The sequence below is a fragment of the Monodon monoceros genome, unplaced genomic scaffold (genome assembly GCF_005190385.1).
Source record: "Monodon monoceros isolate NGI ecotype Baffin Bay Population unplaced genomic scaffold, NGI_Narwhal_1 Super_Scaffold_22, whole genome shotgun sequence".
NCBI lineage: Eukaryota > Metazoa > Chordata > Mammalia > Artiodactyla > Monodontidae > Monodon > Monodon monoceros.
Genome location: NW_021703779.1, coordinates 85,942,518 through 85,960,645, shown reverse-complemented (window position 1 = coordinate 85,960,645; position 18,128 = coordinate 85,942,518). Strand labels below are relative to the sequence as shown.

The 18,128-nt window shown below is 39.5% G+C and overlaps 2 protein-coding genes across 5 annotated transcripts in view; both read left to right on the top strand.

The window, feature by feature from the left end:
• Nucleotides 1–18,128, top strand: part of NXF3 (nuclear RNA export factor 3) — a 1,139,741-nt gene that overhangs the window by 1,033,025 nt on the left and 88,588 nt on the right. The window lies entirely within an intron of this gene.
• The window catches only part of ZMAT1 (zinc finger matrin-type 1), a 41,019-nt gene continuing 35,019 nt past the window's right edge, over nt 12,129–18,128 (top strand). For 3 of the 4 annotated variants that reach the window (XM_029240088.1, XM_029240087.1, XM_029240090.1), the window contains exon 1: nt 12,607–12,689. The gene's annotated coding sequence lies outside the window, so the exon portion shown is untranslated. Of the gene's footprint in view, nt 12,430–12,606; nt 12,690–18,128 lie in introns of those variants that run through there. The other variant, XM_029240089.1, reaches the window with a different exon arrangement.

Here is an 18,128-nt window from a genome sequence, read left to right as displayed (position 1 = left end):
ATTTGCTGCTACTTTTTGTGGGAAGGCTAGATAAGAGAAGTTGATTTTCTAATTAGATATAATGAGACCAGAGGCTAAATATGCAGAAAACAAAGGTCAAGGTGCATAAGGCAGAAGGGGGAGGAATGGAGGAGTAGAATATGCTACCCTACTGAACAGGAGTGGTACCACAGGAGAACCAGTAGCCCAAGGGGGCTTGGAGAGTGGGATTTCTGATGGGAAAATTTAGATCAGTGCAGACATGTGAGGATCAAATAGTCTTAACGGAGGGACATGGCTGTGTATAATATTGATTGATGGTGGGAGACAGGAAGGATATACGGTCCATGAAGGAAATTTTTTTTTTTTCGGTGCGCGGGCCTCTCACTGTTGTGGCCCTTCGCGCTGCAGAGCACAGGCTCCAGACGCACAGGCTAAGCCGCCATGGCTCACGGGCCCAGCCCCTCCATGGCATGCGGGATCCTCCCGGACCGGGACACGAACCCACGTCCCATGCACCAGCAGGCGGACCCCCAAGCACTGAGCCACCAGGGAAGCCCAATGAAGGGAAATTTAATGAGGGCAAGGGAATGCTGGGAAGAAATGCAGGGGCGCCAGATGAGGAGAAAATGATGAGTAGTCAATATGGACATCAAACACCTCCAAGGGGACAGGGGTTAGTTGTATAAGTGGTTGTCCAAGCTGGAGCACCAGGTAGCAGGTCCAGCATTATTAGAGGTTTAGTTCTTAGGTAACATGTTGCATAAATATTTTCCAGCAAGTCAAAGAAAGGAGGAAGTGGGAATGATGACTGCGAGATAGTGGAGAGTGAAGTGTGGGTTGTTGGACAAGGGGAAATCATAGCTACTGCAGTTGTGGGGGTCACAATGGAAAATGATGTGGGAACAATTATAGGTACAGTAATCACAGCCAGGTCCCAACTGCTATGCATAATAGTAGGTAGAGTTTTAGGCCTTTGTGAAGAGATAGTGGAGGTGAGGATCCCAATTCAGGTTTTAGGTACTCAAGAGGAGAAATTAAATGGTGTGGCACCAGTAGGAATAAATCAGCTAACTTAGAGGGTGCTAGTGTACACTAAGAAGGCAGTGCATGGAGATGGAAAAGAGTGGGCCCAGAACAAATCTAAATAATCTGCAAGGAGTTCTTTGATGCAGCAGGATAGATAATGGGGCCTGCCAATAGGCTTTAGTTCCTTGCAAGGTATTCTTACGTGTTATAAGAGAGGATATGAAATCATAGAGATGTAGGTAAGCAGGATGGGTAGGATCTTCATTTAAGCATTTGACAATAACCATGGTGGCACTGGCATCATCTAGGTAGGGAACAGAGGCCTGCATAGATTGAAATTGAGGGATAAGGTAGGAGGAGAGAGAAGAGAGGGCAGTTAGGGAAATTATAGGGGATCCAGTTGGGTATATAGGTTGGGTGGAAGAGCCAAGGGTTGAGTCTGGAAACAGAGAAGGTGAGCCTGGTCAGAAACTTTATTTGGTGGGTTTTGGCATTGGACTGTGTTGGCAGGACATCTTGCAGTGTCAGTGTCAAGGTTAGGACTGCCAAGTTGTGCTGAGATCATCATTTGAGATGTGTTCATCTACTGGGCAGAGGTCATCATCTTGAAAGTGCTGGGCTGCTGGGCTGAGGCCATCATTTCTGAGGTGATGGTTTGTTGTCTGTGTCCTTGTCCATTACTGGCTTGTGGGTGATACCTGTAAGGAGCCTAGTGGGGCAGGGGGACCAGGAGCTCCTGACATGAATCCTGAGCTACCTTTAAGACTTTAAAGCAAAGTTTTACATTTGGAAAAATATTACAAAAGTGGCTGAATAGTTGCCTTTTGCCCTCCAGGTGTTACGGAGTAACTTCTTATGGGGAAACTGTGAACTGATTGAACACTTCAAACAAGTAGGAGAAAAAGGAGCCCAAGCAGTTTGGCATTGAGCTGAAGTGGTGGAATCCCACATCCAAACCATGAGCCAAATAAGGCACAGCAAGAACAAGCAGAACTAGAATGTTCCACAACTTTGGGCCTTTGGCATATAGTCCCTGGTGTGCTGGGGCTGCCTGTTTATTATGTTGAGAGTCATAGGCATTGTCATCCCAGATCCTGTAGTGGCTCCTCATTTGGTATCACTGTAATGAGGTGGATTCACAGCTGGTATGCTATTTAGCAATACTGGCCCAGAGAACTAAGTTAAGATCTTTCTTCACTGGAAGAGCCACACAGTTGTAAGTAGTATCAGGTGTGGAGACTTCTATTCCTTGAAAAGAGGACCCTCTAGTTGACCAAACTTTAAAACCATCATATTGGGAAAGGACAGCAGACTTTTGTGGAAAGCTTCCTTGTGGCATACAGAATAACCTTTTGGGGTGGAGGCAGACTAAATTTTTGGTGAGTCTCATTCTATTATTTGCCCTTCATCCAGGCACCAATTCAGCATGATTTGTGCCAGGATAGAAATGGGGTAATAGAATGGGGATATGTCATTAATTTGAAGGTGCTGTTACATTTGGATATTGTATACCTAGACCTATAAGTGAGAAGTGCCCATTTATGGCTAGAAGGGGGATGACAAATTGTTCAGGAATAAAGTGGCCTGTTCAAAAAGAGATCCAATATACAGACATATTTAATAAAAACCTGACTTCAAACTTCTTGCTGGTTGCATGATAATTGACCAGAGTTATGTATTTTCCCTAAACATTTATTTCCCCATCTGTGAACTAGAAGTGGAAGTACACACCATATAAAAGTGTAGTGAAGAGTAAAAGAGAGAATGCACATAACTTAAGCAGTTTGATCCTGGCATTTAACATATTCTCAATATATGTTTGCTGAATATATCATTACTTGTATTCCTCCCAGCCAACCAGAAAAAGAATAAAGGTTAGTGGTTGGAGACTGGGGAAGTTTATTGCACTTTGTCCAATCCAGTACCCTCCTTCTGGCACTGTTATATGAACAGACCCACATAGACCCTCTGCTGGGAAATGGATGGTCTGAGAAGTTTCTCGGTGGCTAAAGTGAAACTGGTTAGCTCTGGTTATGGGTAGTTGACATCCTGGCATCTGCTGCTTCAGTCTGTATCCAGGCCACTTTGCTAAGGTCCCTAAGTCCCTGCACACTGGGGACTCTGTCTGCAGGCCTTTTACATCCACCGGCTCTAAAAGCACCATGTGATAATGTAAATGCAAAATTGTATTATTTGCATTCATAAGAATAATTTAAGAGTGAAGAAAAAGGTTAACACTGAATATGGCTATTAGGGTTTTTTCTATACTTTTTCACAATCTATATTTAAAATAGATTGCTATATATATTGTTTTTAGTCACAGGTCAGTGCCATCTGGTGAAGACGCCCAATATTATAGCTTGGACATCATGTAACAGGTAACAAGGAGTTGAAGGGGCATGAAGGGGTTATATGTGGTACAGGAAATCAGGCAGAGCACTCAAACACTAAATCACATGACAAAAAGTATTCTTTAGATCTTTTCTCAGCTAACAAGAAAGGTGTGTGTGTTTGTGTATGTGTGTGTTTGTGTGAGACCCTGGGGAAAGAGAGAGAGACAGAGAGAGAGAGGGAGAGGAAGAGAAAGGTGTAAGGAGTGTTCAGAAGCTAATGACATACTAAGAGAATATATAGTATTATATATTATATTATTGAAAAAAATATATACTATATATTAACACTATAAATATACTGTGATATATGACTGAACAAAAGATGCAGGTAAAAGGTGTTTATAACCTCATTTTTTTCTGTCAATGATACATATTTAACACCTTTGAATGTAAGAGAAATACATTTACACAAAATAATTTTTTGATTCAATTTAAAACTCCATTTCTTACATTTTAAAAATGTATATCAAGTTATTTTCCTGATGACCAAATTAATATATTTGAGGCAAGCATTGGAAAATATATCAATATAAGAGGAAATTTTTATGTTGTTGCCTCTCATCTTGCCACATCACAAGATAAACCAATAGCAATATTTGGATGTATAGTCTCCAGATGTGTGTGTGTGTGTGTGTGTGTGTGTGTGTGTGCGTGCGTGCGCGCGCGCCTATCCCAGAAAATGTAATTTACCTCCTGTAACTCAGGCATTGCCCATCTTCAAAATGGGAGCAATGGAACCTTCCTTGCATGATCACTGGGAGGAGAAAATGAGAAAACCTAAGAAGGTTTGTCACATTGGGCACATTCAGAAACTGTCCTCACTCTGCTTTCTCCCTCACATAAAGAAGTCACTTTAATACCTACTGTTCCAGTTATCTATTGCTGTGAAACAAACTGTCATAGAATTTAGTGGTATTAAATATTTATTTGGAGTCAGACAGTTATGCATTCGAGTCCCAGTTCACATTGTTTTCAACATTCAGTGGTTATAGGATAAATTACCTAATGGAGTTGGTAAAGAAAAGAATATTTTTTATCATTTTCTTTTCTTTCATGTGTTTTCCTAACTCCTGAAATTATTGTATAGTATGATATAGGAGAAAATTTCCACTAATCTCCAAAAGAAAAAGATGGACAGAGTGACAGAGCATAATAGTGAGACTGCTAAACAGAGAAATGGATTCAGGAGATACATACTGTTGGGCCCATACATAACCTACATCATTTTCATTAATGAACATTAATTATATTAATTGATTAATATAATTCATTAATTATATTAATGCTCCCTTCAAGTAACCATTTTGCTAGCACTATGGTAGGCTTCTAACAGGAACTGTCTAAGGTCAACTGGCTAGCTTATTCTGTCTGCTTGATTGTTTAGTACCTCTTCTGTGGTAGGTGCTCTTTAGTGGGTATTAATATGCAATACAAAGATGTTCACTTTTTGCCTACTCCCATTAGTCCATCCACATAACTCCTCTCCAGATTTTCTTGTACTGGATATTCTATCTTTCTCCTTCCAGGACCCTGACCAACTTGACAAGTCATTCTCCACTGCCTGTGAATTCATATATATTCTTACCTTGAGCCAGTTCTCTTTGAACCAAGGTGAATGACCAGATGCTCTCCCTATAGCGCTGCACTTTGGGAAACTTTACCCTTAAAAGGTATGTCTTTCAAGGCTACCTCTGAGCGAAGCTTAGTGCAGCAGCATTCCATGTTCAGCTTGTACCTGCATACTGGGCCAACCCATACATGAATGTTTCTTTCTCCAAGTGAGTCATAAGGAATCTCCCATGGCCACAAGTGTGACTTGAGACTTGAGTCTCTGATGCAACAGTTTTGCTAACTTGGGAGGCTGGGCCACCCACATCAGTAGTTTAATTGTGCTTTGGGGACCTGCCCATGCCCAATCCCAGCCATATCACTTCCAATTTACAATGAATCATTGCTGGACCCACTCAAGTTTATGATTTTGTGGGTCTGACTGTATTCAGCTCATGATGGGAAATTCTAGCTGTATATTCACTTAGTGTCAAAGGATCAGGTGCTTTGTCTCTACCAAGGCCGAATAATGTGCTGGGGGGTTTTTTTGAATGGTATCTAATTCTTCATTGCACATGGCATGCCCTTTCTCCAGGACATCAGAGATTATGTTGTAAATATCCTGCTGAGGCTTTCCATAAAGTACACATCATCTATTCCCTCTACATGTACCTACCTTTAATATCATAGGATCTGTTGGGTCATATGGCCCAAGCAGCAAGGCTGCATACACCCCAACTTGGACCTACTACAGAGCCTTTTCTCAATTAAGCCCAACTCAAAGTTGGTATTCTTGCATACCACTAAGTAAATGTGTCAGAACAGTACTTCCAAGTTGGAATATGCTGCCTCCAAATCTGAAGAGGTCTATCTGGTGTCTTATCTATCCTACTTGATGGTGGATGGCTAAAAATGCTATAATACATCCTGTACGTTCATAAGATTGTCCCTGTGTGCCCAACACCACTAGACCCCTAAAAACTTCACTGATGTGAATCTGTGATGGTTTTATCTCCCACCCTCTGGAACATTATCTGTTTTACTAAGGACTCAAATGTACCTACCAGTTCTTTCTTATCTGATCCAATTAACATGATATCATCTATATAGTGGACCAAAGCAATATTCTGCAGAATATCTACATGTTCCATATCTCTTCAAACTATGTTATAATAGAATTGGAATGTTAACATATCTCTGGGACAAAGGCTTACATTAATTAGGTTGTCCAAATCATGTGAATGTGAACTGTGCCTGGACGTTCTTCATGGTAAAGATGGGAAAGAACTCATTTGTTAGATTAGTGGCCATGTCCTGTGTACTTAAAGCCATGTTAATCTGCTCTAGCAAAGATACCACAACCAATATGGCAGCTGCAATTGAGGCTAATACTTGTTTCAGTTTGTGGTGACTTACTCTCCTCCTCCATGGTCCCTCTGGACTTTTTATGGTCCAGACTAATAAATTAAGTGGGAAAATGATGGGCATTATTACCACTGCATCCTCTAAGTCTTTAAGAGTGGGACAAATTTCTGCCACTCCCCACAAGATTTTTTAAAAATTTACTGTCTTGGCCAGGGTAGTAGCAATTTCAGAGGCTTCCACTTGGATTTCCCCAGAATAATAGCTTTTTCCTCACAGGCTAAGGAAACGATGTGGAGGTTCTGCCACCTGCCATGTACATTTACTCTAATTATATATTTGTGGATCAGGGAGATGCCAAGCAGATTGTTTCATAGACTTATTAGAACCACAGTGAGTCAGACATGGGATAATTCATATGCTCCCTCTCAAACAGAGAGCCATGAATATGCTTTAGGTCTTCAGGCATCAATGTCAACTAGAACTCCATGTCCAAGAGCCTAAATATGCCTGGGTAATTGTTCCCCAATGTACAATTAGTTAAGTAAAAGGCTATAGGTGTCTTTGGGGAAGGACTCTGTGAACTATCACCATATAAACTTGCTATAGAGTTGCAAGATCCTTACTTCCGCGGACCTCACATTTATGCTGTCCCTGGAGGCTGACAAGACAAATTACTGAAGGGAGTAGGTCTGTTAGATTGAGTGCTAAAGTGAGAGTCAGCCGGTGTGTATCCCATAGTCAGACCCATCAGTCTTTGTAGGACCTGAAGTAGGTCACATTCTCTGTCATCATGTTCAGCACCCAATAAATGCCGACTCATTATTATAGTGAAGTAAATGTCCTGTGGTGCTTTTGAGTAGTTTTACAAGACCCTGTAAAAATATTCAGACCCTCACCCAAACACTTCTAGAATGGAGCTATTTTAAAAGAAAATCTTTCTTGAAGAAAAGACTTGTGAGTGGCTCTGTTGAAGAGAATTTCAAAGATGTGGATCTGGTCTGTTCAGTACACACACACACACACACACACACACACACACACACGCACACCAGATATCAGCAAACTAAATTCTCAGACACTTCCTGTATCATAAAATCTCTCTATAATAGAGCTAAATATTTTTAAATGCTCACGTGAAATACAACCTTTTGCAACAACAAAAAATGGCTACAGTGATATTTATTCTGACATTATTTACATACAGAAAATAATTATTGGCTGGGTAGTAAGATTAGTTCTAAATTTAAAAAAATTTCTAGCTCATACTATTACTTAGGCAATTACTTTTATTTAACTTCATTGTCACTTTAATGCTGAGTAGTCTCTAGCTGAAAGAACAACTCTAAATAGGACCTAAGAGGGCAGTTGATGTCTCTTAAAGCAAGAGCTGCATGGCGATGTAAAGAGGATGGATAACATAAAATGTAAAAGTCAGAAGTCAGGAAAGCACATGAAACAAGTGAAGGTGGGGTGCTGAAATTTGTCCCTGACTCCAAACTCCATTGGGTGATAAAGTGACCAATACCTAAACTGTTCTTCCCTTAACCCATCATAGACAATAAACTTAGGTTTAGGAAAACACTTCCCTGTAGTTCCCAACCAGTGAGAATTTTCTGTATGTTTATGGAGCATATGGAGCATTAAGAGTGATTCTGGTAGATCTGGATGCTAAATCACATGGTAGGATATTCCCCTCAGACCCTCTCTAGACTGACAAGAGAGTTCTCTGTGTGTGTGTGTGTGTGTGGTGTGTCTGTCTGTCTGTCTGTCTATGTGTCTGTGTGTCTGTGTGATGGGGGTGGGGAGCAGAGAACAAGAATGAGAATATACTTAAGTGTATACCATGAGACCAAGACATTAGGCATACACAGATATATTTTCTGTGAAGTCTCTGTATAACTTCCTTTTCATTTAACTGTATAGATATTTGACAACTTTCATATTAATAAAAATACACTTCTATAACATCAATTCCTAATGAGATACATCTTATGCTGTCATAATTTTATCTATATAACTATTACTGCTTCAACAATGTTGAAATATGAAATACTCTTAGTATTCTGCAGATACATTTTATGTGTTTGTACATAATTCAGTTGTTATATCTGTATGTTCATATGTATATATTTTTTGTTTAAAACTTTGTCACATTATACATGCTATTTTATGTCTTTCTTATTTGTACATATCAATGTGTCTGTTTGCTTTTCTTTAATTTTACTGTTGTTGAACAACCGGATATTTGATTGCCATTGTTTTTCAGCTTTGATTTATTTGTTGATAAAATTTGAACATCACTGTTCTACTTAGATTCTTTTTTTTTAACATCTTTATTGGAGTATAATTGCTTTACAATGGTGTGTTAGTTTCTGCTTTTTAACAAAGTGAATCAGCTATACATATACATATATCCCCATATCTTTTCCCTCTTGCGTCTCCCTCCCTCCCACCCTCCCTATTATGTCAATCACACTAGCTATATGCCACTAAATTATGTTCTAATTATTTTTTCCATTTTCTGATATCTTTAAGAGTACCGTATTTGGTAATAATGAATTTTTAATTTCCCCACATTATTCCAAACAATGCATATTATGTTTCACTGTAGAAATAGCAAAATAGCAATTGGTATGCTTTTTCTTATTGATTTCTCAAATATTCAAAGATACACTCCTTTATTTATTTTTGACCTCCACCTTAGACCCACTTCCACAACCCCCCACCCCTGTCTTCTCTCTATGATTTGGGGAGTTGGTAGTTAAAACTCATTTCAACCAATACTGTCCTCCTCCCTCTGGTCCAGTGATATAAACAAACCATTTCGATCACTAAATTGAAAACCATGGAAAAGTTAGTTACATCCATGAGGCTGAGTGCATTCTTTAAACGGGGTTAATGAGCCCAGTGTAATATCACTGTTGTGAGATGACTGGGAAATTATGGGAAAAGACTAGCCCATAGCAGGCTTTCATCAATTGTTACTCTCTGCCCCATTCCACCTCCTCTCTCTTGTGAAAGAAATTACTTTGGCATTCACTTAATAGCATTACTGTCATAGAGAGCAATGAGAAGTATAAGAGGAAGACAGGAAAGTAGGTGCATATTGTCACAGTGTATAACTCAGACTTGGTGGCATTTTTGTTTTATGGCATGTCACCAAATGGAGTTGGGGAATGTGCAGAAAATTAACTACTTTCTTTTACTTCATGCATTATCCTCTCCCCTCTTTTTACTGTTTGATTGAACAGCAGACACAGAATTTTCCACAGTGCCTAAGAAGGAAGAAGTAACTCTATAATTTAATAAATATTTGTTGACTTCTATAGTCCAAAGACAGGAAATTGTAACTGTCACACAGAGGTCAGCGGGCTCCAGAAAACCATTGCTAATCTTACAGGTCCTCCAAAGCCTTTGGGTGCAAACCTTGCAGAAGAATGTTAAGGCCACCACAAAAACTCATGTTTTGTACCTGTTGGAGTGCCTGTAAAGAATGGCTTTTATCTCCATTCTATTCTAAAATGTTTACCATTGGTGAGACCTAAACCATATTCAGAATCCTGCTGGCCAAAAAGTCTGGGAAATGTAATTCATAGGCTTCCAGCTTCTGCAACACAGGGGAGAGCACAGAAGGGGATGGAAAGGCTATCCAATACTAGCTGACAGTATTCGGAAAAGTCCTCTGAGTTTTAGTCCTCTAACCTTTCTAATTTTTAAAAAATACCTGATTCCCTATATTAAATCATTTCTGTTCGAAATACCTAGTGCAGTTTCTCTTTTGCTGACTGAATCCTGAGTGATGCACACTCCCAGGAGATTCTGACTGAATAGTTCTTATACAGCAGACTGTGATTCGTATTTTCAGAAACAATGCTTTTGAGGGATTCCCCCTCGCATATTGGAAGGAATAGAGTAACACTCCTTTTTATGCTTACCTTGTCCTACTGGCTATTTCAGTGGAATATTTCTTGTGCATGATCTTTCCAGTAGTTTCTTTGATGAGTGAATGCTGCACTAACTTAGAGAAGGACAGGAAAGAACATCAGAGAAACCACCTAATGACTCAGGTAATCTTGGGTAAATTATTGAACCACAAAAACAACATAGAAAATGTCCTTAAGAGCCTAGCACTCCAAGTCTCTGAATTTGCTATTCAGCTCCAGCCAGTTGTTGCCAGTCAGGAATACACAACCAATACTGCCAAATCTTCAAATGCTTTTAAGAAACTTTTTTCTTTTGTATGAAATGCCCCTTTCAAACGTTGACAGGCAAGTAAATAAATAATTGTGCAGTTAAAACATATCTGTGGACCAGACCTAAGGACTTAGGGACCTAGGCTTGGGGACCACTGGTTTTTGACCTTTGCCCTAGGACTTTACTGTGCTGGACCATGAGAAGTCAGAAATAAAACAAACTGTCTTTTGTTTCAAAATGGTCCCAGGCTATGGACAAGAGAGGCACACAATAAAAATGTGCACAAAATATAGGTGTAGCACAGAGGAGGGTGGAATTAAGTCTAAGCAGGGACAGGACATGTTACCTGGAAGAAGTGATGTATTATTTGTGTTTCCAGGGGTGTATAAGGATTCAGTAGGAAGGTGCCTAATGTGGGGAAAGGGGCATTTCAGGAAGAAGGAGCAATATATACAATAGCATTACATCATGAAATAACAGTTTTTATAGGAATCTGTAAGAAGATTTAATACAGCTAAATAATAAAGTAAAAGAAGTGTGGGGAGGTGGGGGCAGTGGAAGGGGATGAGATAAGGAAGTAAGAGGGGAGACTAATAGTGCAAAGGTGTGTCCTTTGACTGTCTAACAAGCAAAGGTGAGCTATTGATAAATGGCAGCAAAATGGAAATAGATTGGAGGGTTTGAGATCAGAGAAAAGGAGACCAGTGGGACAGATGTCATAGTTCTGGCAAGAGATGATGAGTACTTGAAATAGAGCAATGGAAGTGAGACTGGAAAGGACAGCATACCCAAGAGAAACTTTTGCACAGATGCACCATGACACATACCCATCAACAGAGAAATGGTTGGATACTGTACAGCATTGACAGTGAGTGAACTACAGCTATATGGATGAATCTCAGAAACAAAATTTTAGTGAAAGAAACAAGCCCCAAAATGCTACCTAGAAAAATATATAAATTTTTGTTAAATTTGAAAACAAAACAACATGGTTTAGGCACACATCTATGGCTAGAATGTATGTAAAAGGAGTATGGAAATAATAATATAAATCAAGATATTGGTTTCTTTGGAAGTTGAGGAAAAGACGGTGAGGAGATTCAAATTATAAGTAATATTCTAGTTTTTTGGTTGGGTACCGGATTCCCAGGTTTTTATTGTAATTTAGATGGGTAGATCCATAGTTAAGCAGGACCTTAGGGCCCATGATGAAACGCTTCATGACCAAGGCTTCTGCTTATTTCTGTTCACTGAGGGCTGTAAGAAAGGCAGGAGAACATATAGGGTGAAATAAATTGGTTTCCAGACATTTTTTTTTACCTTAAATTGGATTTAGATTAGCTCCTCCAACGGAAGAAGCTTCACTGTGTGAGGCCCACGTGCTTTTACATCCCGCGCTTTTTGCCCTTTGCCCTTGGTCACCATTGCTTCCCCTCCAAAGGAAGGCCGGTGACGCCGAGCCGTGGGGGGAGGGGAGGGGTGGCCCGCGGATCTGAAGCGTTCCTATTGGTGGAGAGAAGGAGTGAGAACGAGGCTTGAGCCAAAGAGAGAAGAGGGGCAAGGGGCGGGGCTAAGAAGGAGGCGGAGACAAAGGAACTTAACTGGAAAGAGACGAAGTGCAATTGTCCGCGCCTCGCTGCGATGGCGGCGGCGCGGAGCACAGCCACACCGCTGGCGGCGGAGTCTTCCCCTCAGGAAGCTACCGTCTCTGCCGCCTCCTCCTCCTCCTACACCGCCTGCGCGGCGGCGGCGGCGGCGGCGGCAGCGGTTGTGACTGTCTCCTCCGCCACCTCCACCCCTGCCTGCCCGCCTGCCGGTGGCTGCGGCGACGGCGGCGGCGGCTTTGGCGGCTCCACTATGGCGGCGGCGGGGAGGGGGGACAGTAGTTTTAAAGTAGACACCCGCCCTTGCCTCAGAGAAGGTGAGTTCCCGTCCCGGGGTGTGGGGGCGGCCCCGTCTCCTTCGCTGCCTCAGTTCAGTCAGTCCGAGATCGGACTGGGCGCGGTTCGTTAGCGCCCCACCCCCCACCTGCTGTGGCGCAGTAAAGGCCAACCTCGCCCCGTCCCGCCCCGCCCCGCCCCGCCGTTGTAGCCCCGAATGTGCCAGACGGACGAAGCAGAGAAGGGCTTCCCTACCTCCCCCTGCCCCGAGAAGGATGGCCCCCAGGAAAAGGAACTGCAGGTATTCACAAGACAGGAGTTCGAAGGGAAAAAAATACCACATAATTTCTCTCCCAGTCAGGGCGCTTTAGTATTCTCTGTAGGAAGCTGAGGTGTGATTTGGTGAAAGCAGAGGAGGCAAGGTAGAAAAGTGCAGTGGAACTAGAAGGTCAGGGTAAGGGAAGGGGGACTGACGGAGAGAAGGGGCAGAGATGAGAGAGAAAAGGCCAAAGAAACGAGAGGGAGGAAATCTCCCTTTGGGGAAATTCAGCATCTCGCAGTGTAGAAACTTGCAGTAGTGTACGTAAGGAGAGACAACATTAGACATTTGGGGAGGTTAGAGTGTATATTGAGCTTTAAGGTAGGATCGGTTGGATTTTAGGATCGTAGGGTCTGGTGGAGGGGGTTGTACTGAGGAAAGAAGAGAGGGAGAAGCACAGATTTCAGAATTTTCTTTGGCTATTTGAGGGTGTGACCTTATAAAACAAGGTTTTCATGCCCATCTTTAAGGTGGTTTTGGTTTTAATAAGTGCTTTTGTACCTACCAACAGTTATTACTCCTAACATAAAATATTTCTTGACTATTTCAGTAGAAGTGGTATTTAGTTCACACAAAGTATATTATATACTTGTAAACAGCCTACTAATAGCAAACTGTAAAATTTGCCATTGAAATGTGTTTTAAAGCAGTATTGGAAATGCTTCTTAGGTGGTTGAGACAAAGTCCACCGCAGAAGATCTCAGTAAAGCATTTTGCCATAGTAAAGTTCATAATTAATTTCCAGTATATTCTGTGTCACTCTATACTGCTAATTTGCCTCCAAAGTGAAAGACCGTGGATGCCAAAATAGAGTAAAATAATGTAAGTTACTTTTTCTTAGGAGGACACTGTATTAAAATTATCCCATAAAAATAATTTTCTCTTCACATTCTTAAATTATATATCCCATAACCTTTGACTCCTTTCACTTTGGAGGAATGGCAAAGCAGTAAAAAAAAATCCCTTACAATATTTGTCATATGCACATTACATAAATGGCACTTACTAAATATGGAAGTTAGAAATACACTGTAACATGATGTTTTTTTAATTTATTAACTCTCTTACTGAAAGCAACTTTTGAAAGACTATTTAGTGCATTCAGTCAGGCTGCATTTGTACAGTTGTTCTGGGATGAAAGTATGAAATCTCCTGGATTTTTTGCTTTTATACCAAAGTTTCTGTCTATAACCAGCAGGAAGGAGAGAACAGTTTTTCAGGGGTGAAGATCACAATTCAGTTTGGCTCTCATGGCCTTTTCACAGTAAGGTTTAGGACCAGCATCTTATGGAAAAATGCCTTTTTGCCTGGCTCTGTGACTGGCTTGGTTGCATTATCTTTGATATGCAAGTATTAATGGCTTTAAGATATAAATTCAGAAAGTAGCAGCAATACCCTGTCTGTACTACTGCTAGCTGGTAAAAATGAGGAGAGCCCTTGAATAGGGGTCTGGTGTAGTGAATCTAGCTTCTGTTGTTAGTTTATCCGCTAGATTTTTCTGACCCTGAACAGATCTCAAGCTTCCTGGATTTGGGTCTTGACATTTTTTAAATAGAGGTAATGGAGTAGCCAAACTCGAGGTTGATTTCAGATCTGAAAGCATGAACCATGATTTTGCAGTTCTGCATTGATAATCTTTCGATGGCATTTCCATGGCTGTGCACTGGAACAGTGATTCATAAGCCATAGAAACCTTCATCGAGAGTTATGACCTGACATTCAGTGAGTAATGAAATCTGTGTTGTAAGTGTTGAGACAATTTACTAGGATATGAGAAACCAAATATAATTGCTACCTAAAAATTATCTCTTACCATTTCATTTTGGGTAAATATCCTTCATTAACTGTTCAGTCCAAACCAAAACTCTTAAATATTCACCTAACAATTATCTCTTACCATTTCATTTTGGGTAAATATCCTTCATTAACTGTTCAGTCCAAACCAAAACTCTTAAATTTTCACCTAACAAACTATGCATATTTGATATAGTACACTGTCCAAAACACTATTAGGTCTCAAAATATTTTTGTTTAGATATTTATAAATGCCATAAATGGTTACCAATTATGATAGTGGCTAAAAGAGAAGAGAGAAAAATGTTTCTTGGTGGTGTGCCAATGTCTTTTGCTTGTTTATTTTTTTAAGTCCTAGTTAGGAGATGGCTCTAACAGGTGGCAAAGAATTGTCAAGATTCAGATTATTACAAATCCGCTCCAGATAGGACCATTAAAAGTTGTTTGATAAAGCATTTGCTGATCCATTTTCAACTGTAGTCAACATTCCGGAGGATTTCATCTGTTTTGGGGTTGGTAATGAGCAAATATCAGTGGAGATTAGAGATTGCCAAGCAGGGAAGATTAGAAACTCTGAAAGGTTACAAGTGGGAAATTGGGCAATCAACATAAAAACAATCAACAAATAAAAGAAATGCCAAGTGAACACACATGAAAAAAGCACATACCTACCCCAAATTCATGGCAAGGGGACTCATGAGAGTTTGAGGGACCCTTCATATTTCATTCAGTGAAGTTTTTCAAAAATGTTTAATGGCTCAAAACTGAATATTCATCCAGTATTGATGTTGCCATGTGATCATAGTAAAAATCAAAACAAAAATAAACAAAAACCCTCTTGTTTATTTCCCTCTTCCTTTTAAGAAAAAGAAATTATTAAATGGATTCTCTTTTAGATTGGAGGGCATGCTGGCATTTAATTTAGTTAATGATCTGTTTGCACAGCCATTACTTAACAAGACTTTCCTTTGTCTTGATGTTATTCAGTAAGTTCAAGTGCAGCATAAGAAAACCTAGTTAATAGCCTTTCCTTCATTTGTTCAGGAATCATTTATTGAACACCTGTGTGTGTGCGCGTGTGCACAGGCTCACATGCACCTGTGCCAGGCACTTGGTTCAGTGCCCAGAATATACAGGCGCACTAGACACAGCTATATTATAGAGCCCAATAGTAGTGCTTGATAGTAAAATTATAAAATAAAAAAATAATTGGGGAAAAAGCAGTTTTAAGGGTAACTAGCCAGACTCCTAAACTATCAAGGCTCCACCATCGTTTATTATAAATCTGTACTTTGCCCATGGTGTTTCAAATACTATAGGCACACTAAAACACATTATATTATATATCTAATGTTAGTACTAAGGAAGAATAATTAGCCAACTGTTAGAATTAATATTTTTTCCAGACTGAAGCAATTTATTTAACACTTGAAGTTGTTGGCATATTTAACAATCATCAGATAGACCGTAATACTGATAAAGCATTATATGGGTTAATTTATAAAATATATTCTTAGCAGTTATCTAATAAACAACATTTGTCATTGATTGAGTACCTACTGGCATAATTGCTTTGCTTTCCAAATTGAGACAATCTTCCAATGTCACATGAAGTATTTTAAACTACTATGAAACATACATTCATTCGCTCATAAACTGAAGATTTTATAAAAAGAGCAAAATAATTAAAATTTTAAAATCAAAATCATAGGTTTTATTTTTCACTGTATTTTATTTTTACAAGAGATAAATAAACTGACACCAAACATTGTAAATGGATGACCACAACAAAAGCAACAATGATTGCAATTACCAAACACGAAACACACTCATACTATTTCATAATATTGCCATTCAGTCCAGTAATCCTCCAGTGTAACAGCTCCTTTACTTTGCAGTGAAAATTGATTTCTATATTTTTTGTCTCTTGAGTCCCTGTGGGATTTTTCTTTTATTCAAAAAAAAGGTCACAAAAATTATAATCATCCTCATCAGTTCACTGAGTCCCATGTAATTAATTTTTTTTCATCTTGATCTTTTGTTAGCACTTATATGAATTCACCAGTTTTCCATTAGAGTTTTGAAAATGCTTATTCATTCAGTTCAGCAGTATACTCAGTTACCAGAAACCTGTACTTGTCAGAGTCTTTTCCATGAACACCTTGAAGATGAAACCCTTTTATAGGAACATTTTTGTGAAAGCATCAGAGTACACCCAGAACTGTCTGCAAATGACAAAAGACTTAAAAATGACCACGGTTAAAGATTTGATGAAAGTTCATATTAATGCAATTGACAAGGATATTTAGTTATTTCTGAAATATACATTTTAAAGTAATAACTAGAATTATGACATATAATATTATACCAGAACATATAAGATTTTTAGAAATTTCATGTAATGTCTGAAACATTTATATTAATGTATTTCCATACAAATAACCCAAAGAAAGTTTAGTATTAGTTGTTTTTCTTTGTTTTTTTTATACTGCAGGTTCTTATTAGTCATCAGTTTTATACACATCAGTGTATACATGTCAATCACAATCACCCAATTCAGCACACAACCATCCCCACCCCACCATGGTTTTCCCCCCTTGGTGTCCATACGTCTGTTATCTACATCTGTGTCTCAACTTCTGCCCTGCAAACTGGTTCATCTGTACCATTTTCACATACATGCGTTAATATACAATATTTGTTTTTCTGACTTACTTCACTCTGTATGACAGTCGCTAGGTCCATCCACGTCTCAACAAATGACGCAGTTTCGTTCTTTTTTATGGCTGAGAAATATTCCATTGTATATATGTACCACAACTTCTTTATCTGTTCGTCTGTCGATGGGCATTTAGGTTGCTTCCATGACCTGGCTACTGTAAATAGTGCTGCAGTGAACATTTTGGTACATGACTCTTTTTGAATTACGGTTTTCTCAGGGTATATGCTCAGTAGTAGGATTCCTGGGTCGTATGGTAGTTCTATTTTTAGTTTTTTAAGGAACCTCCATACTGTTCTCCATAGTGGCTGTATGAATTTACACTCCCACCAAAGTGCAAGAGGGTTCCCTTTTCTCCACACCCTCTCCAGCATTTATTGTTTGTACATTTTTTAATGATGGACATTCTGACCAGTGTGAGATGGTATCTCATTGTAGTTTTGATTTGCATTTCTCTAAGGATTAATGATGATGAGCATTCTTTCATGTGTTTGTTGGCAATCTATATCTTCTTTGAAGAAATGTCTATTTAGGTCTTCTGCCCATTTTTGGACTGGGTTGTTTGATTTTTTGATATTGAGCTGCATGAGCTGCTTGTAAATTTTGGAGATTAATCCTTTGTCAGTTGCTTCATTTGCAAATATTTTCTCTCATTCTGACGGTTGTCTTTTCGTCTTCTTTATGGTTTCCTTTGCTGTGCAAAAGCTTTGAAGTTTCATTAGGTCCCATTTGTTTATTTTTGTTTTTATTTCCATTTCTCTAGGACGTGGGTCAAAAAGGATCTTGCTGTGATTTATGTCATAGAGTGTTCTGCCTATGTTTTCCTCTAAGAGTTTGATAGTCTCTGGCCTTACATTTAGGTCTTTAATCCATTTTGAGTTTATTTTTGTGTATGGTGTTAGGGAGTG